The sequence below is a fragment of the Camelus ferus genome, chromosome 18, assembly GCF_009834535.1.
Source record: "Camelus ferus isolate YT-003-E chromosome 18, BCGSAC_Cfer_1.0, whole genome shotgun sequence".
Taxonomy (NCBI): Eukaryota; Metazoa; Chordata; class Mammalia; order Artiodactyla; family Camelidae; genus Camelus; species Camelus ferus.
Genome location: NC_045713.1, coordinates 30,237,203 through 30,248,283, shown reverse-complemented (window position 1 = coordinate 30,248,283; position 11,081 = coordinate 30,237,203). Strand labels below are relative to the sequence as shown.

At 38.3% G+C, this 11,081-nt stretch overlaps 1 protein-coding gene across 4 annotated transcripts in view; it reads left to right on the top strand.

The window, feature by feature from the left end:
- The first annotated feature begins 10,007 nt into the window (after window positions 1–10,007).
- TNRC6A (trinucleotide repeat containing adaptor 6A) overlaps window positions 10,008–11,081 on the top strand; it is a 175,993-nt gene continuing 174,919 nt past the window's right edge. For 2 of the 4 annotated variants that reach the window (XM_032460845.1, XM_032460844.1), the window contains exon 1: window positions 10,010–10,191. The gene's annotated coding sequence lies outside the window, so the exon portion shown is untranslated. Of the gene's footprint in view, window positions 10,192–11,081 lie in introns of all 4 variants that reach the window. The other 2 variants (XM_032460841.1, XM_032460843.1) reach the window with 2 other exon arrangements.

Sequence of the window (11,081 nt, the reverse complement as noted above, 5' to 3'; positions counted from 1 at the left end):
CGTACACACTCAAGATACAACAGCATCACTGGCTATGGTATAGTAACACCAAATTGCTTACTCTGGGCTCTGTTTTGTTGTCTCCCTGGACCAAGTGTGAGCCCCGCAAAGTGTATATTTCAGAAGCCAAACCATGTCTTGCACGTAATGTTTGAATTGATAAGATAAAATAATTTTTTTTTTAGATTTAAAGTTACATTTTGCAAACTTCATGGAAACCAGCAATAAGTCAACTTTTTAAAGACGAGAATGTAACTTTTGAGCTACTAGAGATTTGGGAGACAGTGTCCTTCAATGACTAGCTGCTTTAATATGCCAAGGATACTCCGAAGCCTTACAATGAAGGACCTGAAAATAATTCCTTCGCTAGTCTCAGCATGCCAAATGAAAGAAATGAAATCCCATCCAAAATGCTTTAAGACAAGAATTTCAAAGAGGTAGAAAACTAATGGTTTAGAAAACTAGTTTAATGGTTAAGAGGTAGAAAACCAGTTAATGGCTTAGCCATCCTGGTCTGTGCAAGTGTCCCCCTTTAGGTCTTGTCCACTTTTTCCTGTCTTTAATTCCTTTAATAAACACTGTTCTTATTGTACAAAACTATATAGAACAAAACGTCTAATTTGGAACATGCTTTTGAGTCCTTTTACACTACTGCCATTTGCTTAAGCTAGCTTCAGTGGGTCTCTTAACAACAAAAAAGCCTCACTAATACATATACACGCATATAATGCACCCTGCTTTTTCTTTTTATATATCATAATCACATCCTTTTGACATTAACATTTTTTACACTTTTAAGAATTGAGAATGATCATGAAAGAAAACTGAAAAAAATAAACCACTTAAATCCTTGATAGAGTAATGTAGCTGCTGTTAAGTGAACAATAGGAAACAATATGAAAAAAACGGGGTTAAACAAGAATATTCAAAGATTTCTCATGAATTCTTTCAGTAATATAATCTCAAGTATAAACTGTTTATCAAGGCTTTCTTTGTTGCCTTTGAGATTTTTTTTAAGATCATGTTAAAAGGACTTTTTAAAATAGCTATTGATATTTCATTATATACTGAAAACTGGAGGGTGAACAGTGATCTTTTATTCAAGTCAACACAAGCATGAATCTTGCTTCGCCACTTTGCAGTGTGGCTATTTAGTAATTTGCTATCAAATTGGCCTTGGCCAGAATGAATCTTTCTCAATTTAGTTTTCCATTTTTAAAGTCTTTAGTGGTAAAAGATACTAATGCAAGAGCGGACATTGAAATACTCTTTTGTAGAGACATTGGCACCTTAAAATCTTGATAATTGTTTACTGCATATGTTTTTACCTAGGCTTAATAATATATGACTAAAGCTGGAAGACTGACTCATGCCCTAAAAATTAATAACAGATGTAATGAAAAATGAACATGGGGCAAATTATTATCAGTGCTAGAAACCAGAGAAAGTATGGGAGGGGCAGACAGTCAAAATGTGTAATCTCTGCTACAACACTACATTTTTAAACTTTTTTTTTTTTTAAGAAAAATATGCACCCATAATTCTCTTCTTTGAGAAAGCAGATGGCCTCTTGGGAAGTACAAATAGGTCACCATGGGCATTATGAACGCCTCGTGGGCTGGAGGGCCAAGGCGAGGTTGTGGAGCACGTGAGGAATATTCCCTTTGAGGCCACTTTTAATATGATGGAAATTTGCACTTGCAGTGTCCTTAACCTGAGGCATAGGCTACAACGTTGATGGGAAGAGGGGAATATTCTACCCAGAAATAGATTGCTACACCTGGTCTCACTGCCAGGCCACACAGGCCTCATTGCCCTGGCTGTTACAGGTAAGGAGAAAAAAAAGCTTAAAAGATACATAATTTTCAAATCATTATGGTATTGGTACCAGCAAGGGCAGGCAAATAAGTGGGATGGAATAAAATTCCAGAAATTGACCCCAATGTAAAAGTCACGGCTTCAGCATAAGTAAATGAGAAAAGGATAGATTTTCAGTAAGTGGTTTGAGAGAACTGAGTAACACTTTAGAGTAAATTTCTTTTTCACATCTTGAAAGTTTTAGATGGCTTAAATATTTTTATCCAAAATTTTATTACATAACCCAAGCGTTGATTAATTTTCTTCCAGTCTTCTAGGATCACCTTCTCTTTTAATAGTTTAGGTCTTTGTTTTTCAAATCGGCCAGTCAGCTGGAAACCCAGTCCTTCCTCAATATTTCTGATGATTTTTTTGAGATCGGGTTTATATCAGTTTACCCCTTTTCGATTTCCTGATGCTGATTTTTCTCTTCTCATCTCACTATAGTAGAATCTCAATCTTCATAAGTTTTATGACATTTCCCCGAGAACACATCCCATCCTCTCATCTCCCTATGTACCACATCAGCCTTTTCTGTCCTACACCATAGGCTCTTCATCTTTTAAACTGAAATTAGTAAGGTACTTTTCTGAACCAAGAAAGAGTTCCCCTGTGATGAATTTATGCCATTAGAGGGCAGAAGAAGCTGCAGTTAGTTCTTTAAAATACCAACTCTTTTTTTTTTTTTTCCCTCTACAACAATTTTAAAATTACAAACCCAACTATTACTCAGGAATACAAATGGCCGGTTAACATTTGAAAAAGACGTCTGTCACTGGTAACAAAAATGCCAATAAAGCAAAGTTCCATTGACCTCGGGTGTTTAGAGTTATCTACAAGTCCAAGGCCAACCTGATTCCCCATCCTCCCCCCACCTTGATATTTGCACCAGGATTTGTCTATGATGGTTAATTCGCTTTTTCATGACGTTCACCCAGATCATGATACCCAATCTCAGTTTGCAGGCTTTAAAATTTTCTATTTTGTTTTTAAACAAAGTCATACATAGTTTTAAAAGTCATACATTTCTTCAAGACTTACCAGTCTCCTACCCGGACCCATTGCACCCTGACTCCAGTTCTTCAGAGGCAATCAATTTCAACTCTGCTTGTTCTTTCTTTAAAAACAAAAAACCTTGTTTACAGTAATAAAAAAAAACAACAGCATACTCTTCTTATTTCTTGATTTTCCAGTTTCAAGTATTAACTATTACTGACTAGCTCTTCCTTGTCCCCCCTTCTTTCTTCTGCTTTCTTTGTGTTTCATTTGCTTTCTCTAGTTTCTTAACATAATAGCTCAAGTTATTAAGTCGAGATTTTTCTTTTCTAAAATACACATTTCGTATTACAAGTTTCCATTTAAATACTCCATTAGCTGCATTAACATTATTATATGTTGTGTTTTCATTCAGTTCAAAATTCTTTCTCATTTCCTTTTGATTTCTCCTTAATAACATGGTTATTAAGGTGTGTTATTTAGTTTTCAAGTATTGGGGGATTTTTCGGATTTGCTTCTGTTATTGATTTACAATTTAATTCCATTTTGGTCAGAGAAGGTACTTTGTATTATTTTAATCCATTTTCTTAAGCTCTGTTTTATGACTGAGACTATGGTTTATGTTCTATCTATACTGGAAAAGAATGTATATTCTGCTGTTACATGGAATGTTCAAAAAATGTCCACTAGGTCAGTTTTGTTAAAATGCTGGGTCTTCTTTCCCTTACTTATTTTCTGTCTAGTTGTTTTATTAGTTATTGAGAGACGTGGAAATATCTGCCCATAATTGTGGATTTATCTGTTTCCCTTTAGTGGTCTATCTATATCTATATCCAGTTGTGCTTCATGTATTTTGAAGCTCTCTTATTTGATGAATAAATATTTAGGATTTTTATATCCTCTTGGTAACTGACTTCTTTGCATTATGAAATTACCTTCTTTGTCCATTGTAGCAGACATCTGTCTATGTCTGATATTAACAGAGTCCCTCCAGCTTTCTTTTGAGTAATGTTAGCATGGTGTATCTTTTTCAATCTATTTATTTTGAAACTATTTGGATTTTATATTTAAAACGGGTTTCTTTTAGCGTGTGATTGGTGTTTACTTTTTTATTCAATTTGATAATCTTTGTTTTTGAATGGAATATTTAGACCATTTACATTTAATGTGATTATTGACATGGATGGGTTAACTCATCTGTTCTTTTCCGCCCCTGCCCCCATTTTTCTGCTTTCCTTTAGATGAAATGAATATTATTATGATTCCAGTTCATCGCCTCTGTTAGCTTATTAACTATGACTCTAAATTAGGTTATTTTCATGGTTGCCTTGGGTTTATAGTATGCACCTTTAACTTATCACAGTCTACTTTTAAGTGATATTTCGCTTTACATATAGTTGATATAAGAATCTTACAACAGGATATTTCCATTTCTCCCCTCCTGATCTTTCTGCTATTTCCACTGTACATTTTACTTCTATCTATTTCGTATGTCCACAACACATTGTTATTATTTTTGCTTTTAACGTTATTTTCAAAGAGATTTAAATAAGAAACAAAGTCTTTATACTTTCCCACATAGGTACCATTTCTTGTGTTCTTTATTCCTTTATGTAGATCCAGATTTCCATCTGGTATCATTTTCCCCTGTCTGAAAGATTTCCTTGAACGTTTCCTATAGTGTGGGTCTGCCGGTGATACAAGCCTTTATAAGACTAAAACACACTTTTGATATGCTCTCATTTTTGACAGACTTTTGCCAAGTACAGATTTCTAGGTTGACTTTTTTTTTCCTTTTAATACTTTAAAGATGTTGTTACACAGATGTTAATACTTTAAAGATGTTCTCACTTGCATTTTTCCAACAAAAATGTTGCTCTTATTCTTATCTTGGTTTCCTCTGTATGGAAAATGCCTTCCCCCCTCATTGCTTTTTATTTTTTGTAACAATTTTATCAAGCTATAATTCACACCCCATACAATTTACACACTTAAAATATACAATTCAGTGGTTTTCAGTATATTCACAGAGTTGTGCAGCAACTACCACAATCAACTGTAGAATATTTATATCATCCCAAAAAGAAACACACCTTTTAGATATTACTTCCTCTTCAACATCCTCATCTCCTTCAGCCCTAATCTCCTTTCTGTCTCTACAGATGTGTCTATGTTGCATATTTCATATAAAGGGAATCATAATATGTGGTTCTTTTGGTGACTGGCTTCTTTCACTTAACATAATGTTTTCAAGGTTCACCCATGTTGTAGCATGTATCCGTATTTATTTCTATGGCCAAATAATATTCCATTGTCCTTTCCATTCATCAGCTGATAGACATTTGGGTTGTTTCTAGCTTTAGGCTATTGTGATTAATGCTGCTATGAACACACATATACCAGTTTTTATATGAACCTATGTGTTTGGGGGTTTTTTGTGTGTGATTTTTCTAATGTTTTTCTTTGTTTTGTGATTTTGGGGGGAGGGTGATTAGGTTTATTTGTTTAAATGGAGGTACTGGGGGTGGAACCCACGACCTCGTGCATGCTAAGCACACACTCTATCGCTGAGCTATACCCTCCCCCCATGAACATATGTTTTAATTTCTCTTGGATATATACTTAAGACCAGAATTGTTGGATCAAGTGGTACCTGTATGCCTACATTTTTGAGGAAATACCAGACTCTTTTCCAAAGTGGCTGCACCATTTTACATTCTCAACAGCAGTGTATGAGAGTCCAGTTTCTCCACACCTTTGCCTAGCATGGTATTATCCTTTTTTAAATTGAAGTATAGTTGATTTACAATGCTGTGTTAGTTTCAGGTGTATAGCAAAGTGATTCAGTTATACACACACACACACATTCTTCTTCAGATTCTTTTCCATTATAGGTTATTACAAGATATTGAATATAGTTCCCTGTGCTCTACTGTAGGTCCTTGTTATTTATCTATTTTATTTATAGTAGTGTGTATCTGTTAACCACAAACCCCTAATTTATCCCTCCCTCCCTTCCCCTTTTAGTAACCGTAAGTTTGTTTTCTATGTCTGTGAGCCTATTTCTGGTTTGTAAATAAGTTAATTTGTATCATTTTTTTTAGATTCCACATATAAATGATATTATATGATATTTGTCTTTCTCTGTCTGACTTACTTCACTCAGTATGATCATCTCTAGATCCATCCAAATGGATGCAAATGGCATTATTTCATTCCTTTTTGTGGCTGAGTAATATTCCCTTTTTTATATATACAGCTTTATCCAGTCATCTGTTGATGGACATTTAAGTTGCTTCCATGTCTTGGCTGTTGTAAGTAGAGCTGCTCTGAATATTGGGGTGCATGTATCTTTTTGAATTAGAGTTTTTATCTTTTCTAGATACATGCCCAGGAGTGGGACTGCTGGATCACTTTTAGTATTTTAAGGAACCTCCATACCATTCTCCATAGTGGCTGCACCAATTTACATTCCCACCAACAGTGTAGGAGGGTTACCTTTTCGCCACATCCTCTTCAGCATTTATTATTTGTAGACTTTTTGATGATGGACATTCTGACTGAGTGAGGTGATACCTCATTGTAGTTTTGATTTGCTTTTCTCTAGTAATTAGCGACGTTGAGCATCTTTTCATCTGCCTGTTGGCCATCTGTATTGTCTGCTTTGGAAAAATGTGTATTTAGGTCTTCTGCCCATTTTTTGATTTGGTTGTTTGTTTTTTCTGATATTGAGCTATGTGAGTTGTTTGTATATTTTGGAAATTAAGCCCTTAGCAGTCTCATCATTTGCAAATATTTTCTCCCATTGCATAGGTTCTTTTCATTTTGTTTATGGTTTCCTTTGATGTGCAGAATCTTTTAAAAAATTTAATTAGGTCCCATTTGTTTATTTTTGTTTTTATTTCAGTTACCGTAGAAGATGGATGTACAAAAATATTGCTGCAATTTATGTCAAAGAGTGTTCTATGTTTTCCTCTAGGAAATTTTATAGTATCCAGGCTTACAGAATGTTCTGATTTCATTCTTTTACAAATAGCTGTCCAGTTCTCCCAGCACCACTTACTGAAGAGACTGTCTTTTCTCCATTGTATATTCTCACATCTTTTGTTGTAGATTAATTGACTATAGCTGCGTGGATTTATTTCTGAACAGACCATTGTGAACTTTGAAACAGCTTCAAGTGACCCTAATATATTTGTACTTGAAGACCCTGAAAAGAGGGGGATAGAAAAAACATTTTTTCAAATCACAGCTGAAATTCTTCTGAAAAGATGGAAACTATAAATACACAGATCCAAAAAGCTAAACAAACACCAATCACAAGAAACGTAAAGAAAACTACACCAAATAATATCATAATCAATTTTTTAAAAACCAGTGATAGAAAATATTAATAGCAGTCAGGGGTCACTTCATGCCTGCTAAGATTGTTTTTAAAAAAAAGGTGTTTTGCAGATGACATGATACCATACATAGAAAATCTTAAGACACCACCAGAAAATTCCTAGAGCTCATCAATGAATTCAGTAAAGTTGCAGGATACAAAATTAATATACAGAAATCTGTTGCATTTCTATGCACTAACCATGATGAAATAGCAGAAAGAGAAATTAGGGAAACAATCCCATTTACCATCGCATCAAAAAGAATAAATTACCTAGGAATAAACCAGGCAAAAGACTGGTATTCTGAAAACTGTAAGACTCTGTTGAAAGAAACTGAAGATGACACAAACAGATGGAAAGATACATTGCGTTTGGATTGGGGATTTGCTGACAAGGAATATGACTTGTAGAAACGCGTAAGGCAAGGTCTCTGTCCTTGAGGTGCACTTTCAAATTTCAGTCACATGAACTCATGTGGCACAAACATCCTAAGTGCTCTACTTGTCTAAACCCAAGGCTTGTTTCTACCCTAAGCCCTCAGTCTGCCCCACACAGCCATTAATTTATCACGTCATATAAACTCAGCCACCTGTGCCTACCACAGACATCTTCTCTGCTGTCATTGTATAGGATGGAACAGAACAAAACTTCTGATTTGGAATGAGATATTTCCTCTCACATGCATTTTCACTGCTGCCCATCTGGTCTTAAAATATACTATTCCTATGTGGAACCAAAAATAAAGGATACAAATGAACTTATTTACAAAACAGAAACAGACTCACAGACATAGAAAACAAACTTAATGGTTACCAGGAGGAAAAAGGGGTAAGAAGAGATAAATTAGGAGTTCGAGATTTGCAGATACTAACCACTATATATAAAATAGATAAATAACAAGTTTCTACTGTGTAGCACAGGGAACTATATTCAATATCTTGTAGTAACCTATAATGAAAAAGAATATGAAAAGAAATTTATGTGTTGTGTGTGTGTGTGTGTGTATATATATATATACACACAGTTTTTTATATATATTATATATGTTATATGTATATATAAAACTGAAACATTATGCTGTACATGAGAAACTGATACAACATTGTAAGCTGACTGCACTTCAATTTTTTAAAAACCGGGAAAAAAATATAATCTTCCTTTTCTCAAACAGGCCCCCATATTGTAGAGTGGCAGTAAATCATAGTGTCTCCTTCTAAGGAAAGTGGTCCATATAGTTTGTTTACCTGTTTATAGCTTAGGATCAACCCTAGGATGGAGAATGACAAGAGAAAAAAATTTAATTCGACTTTATTTTAACTTATTTATTTATTTAAATTGAAGTGTAGTCAGTTACAACGTGTCAGCCTCTGGTGCACCGCATAATGTCCCAGTCATGCATACACATACGTATATTCATCTTCATTCCTTTTTCATTAAAGGTTATTATAAGATATTGAATAGAGTTCCCTGTGCTATGCAGAAGAAATTTGTTTTTCTTCTATTTTTATATATAGTAGTTAATATTTGCAAATCTCGAACTTCCAAGTTTATCCCTTCCCACCCCCTTCCACCCCCCCATAACCATAAGATTGTTTATTATGTAATTTGACTGACTTTAAATCTGAAGCAGGGAAAAACCACCCAGGTGACTTTATTTGGAAGTGATTAGATTAAATCTCCTATATTGGGTGGAACGGAGGTGGGGGGGGGGGGCTGGAAGGAGAGGTGACATTGGGGGTGTAGACAAGCAAAGGACTCCCATTTTTGCAGGCCCGAGTCTGTGTGACTCTGAAATTTGCACCTGCTACATCTGTTTATGTCTCTGTTGCCTCTCCCAGACAGCGTGCACCGCCGGCACAGAGATCTTGCTTTACACATTTCTTTAACATCTCTTCCTTTCTCCTTTCTCAGTGCCTAGCACAAGACCTACAACATAGTAGGTGCTCGACAAAAACGTTTATTTCATAAAAGATTGTTTGAGTGAAGGAACAAGTGAGAAGAGGTTACTGCAATGGGAAAAAAACGAGCCAAAGAGATTTTTAAACCAGATCTATTTAACTGCATCCTGATTAAGGAGAGAAATGAAGGAATGCGTCTGTGCAGAGAGCGAGCTGCAGACACAACGGAGCTACGATCTCTAGGAGGAGACAGCCTAATCAGAGCCAGACGGGGCCCCACCTGACTCCTACTGCAGCTGGGGAAAAAAAAAAAAAAAAGACTAGAAGGTTCATCGGGAGCAGTCTCGCCTTCTCCTGCAGCTCCACGGCCTCCCACCTCCGCCCCACTCCCACCGCTCTGCGAGGAGGCATGGAAGCTGTGGGGAGGGGAGGCAGCCGAGCTGGGCTTTCCAGAACGAGGCAGGATGGTGTGAGCTCAAACGCCCTGCAATTGCTGGAGCAACGGTGGCGACACTTGAGTTATTCACAAAGGCTGGAATTCAAATGAGGCTGGCACTGCTCCAAGTCGCAATAGCTTAGGAGGAGGGTGAAAGGCATATTAACTATTCATCAAGATCTGAGCGTTGCATGGGCTCTGAGGTTCTCCATCTGCATCCCTCCTTCTTATCACTGATTTCTGGGGGGAGGGGGGCTCCTCCAGAAGCACTTTAGCTGCCAGTCTGAGCTGGAGGTGGGGGTGGGGGGCTGAAGTTAGGCAGATTTGCCTCATCACATGATGGGGGACCTGTATCATGTGATGACTCCGGTGATGTTGGAGGCAGCATGTGACTCCCAGGGCTACGTGGGCTCAAAAACAATTTAAATACAAAAACACAAGCAGGTTCCCCTCCTCTCCTTTGCCTTTTGGTCTGGCTCTCCCTACCTTTGGGTTGGTGCTCGACTGAATGGAAAATCCGTCGTCTTGCAGCCACTAACCTGTGAGCACCAGGTACCTGGAGACCAGGCCCCTCTGCTGGGGGTCCCCCAGGAGCTGTTCCCCATCATCCTGCAGCCTGGTAAGTTCCTGAACACTTTGAGCAATTACGTGCGAAGCTGTCCTAGACGGCCTCATTAGCATGCACGGGCACCCTCGTTGCGCACGTTGGAAGGAAAGTGCCTGCGGGCCCTGGGGAGCTGCGGCTCCCAGCCCCGCCAGGCAGACGCAGCCCTCCTGGGGAGCAGCGCTGCGCCGCTGTGCTGGGGTGGCAGGAGTTCTCCATCTCTTCTCCCCGTCTTCCCGGCTGCCTCTCCCTCGTCTTCTCTCTCCTCTCTCCGCCTCGCTCCTCTGCGTCTCCCTCGTCTCACCTCCTCCCTCTCCACTCCCCTCTTATTGCCTCTTTCGATGCACCCCCACCGTCTGTCTCCCTCTCCCACTGCTTTTCTTAGGAGTTCCTCTCCCCCTCGCCTTTAAACATTTTTTTTTTTGGTACCTAGATTTTATGTTCTGTCTAGAACCTGAAGGACCAGCTTCTGAGGACTTGGTGACTGGAAATTTACTAACAGTCCCTCCTGAGATGATTTGCTCACTAAGACAATGCAGGCGGCCCCCTCCTGGCATGTATGTGTGTGCCTGTGCCTGTGTGTTAAGGGTGACTGCTATGTTTCTTGGGGCCATCAGAACTGTTTCTTGGGTGGATGTCTGCTGGCTCCAGATCCCTGCTCAGCCAGGGGTTCATCAGGTGATAGGAGCGGCGGCTACAGCCGTTGGTAGACCGTATTCTCTGACCCCAAATGTCTGACTCACTCTGTGGGCGAAATTGCGTCTTAAAGCAGGAGTCAAAATCCAGTGCTCAGTGCTTAGGGGCTCGCTCAGATGTCACAAGGCATCTCACAGAGGTTGAGGCCCCACCTTTGCAGAATGAGGCAGAGTGTTGGCTGAGAAACTAGCCCCTGGGAAGACACACGT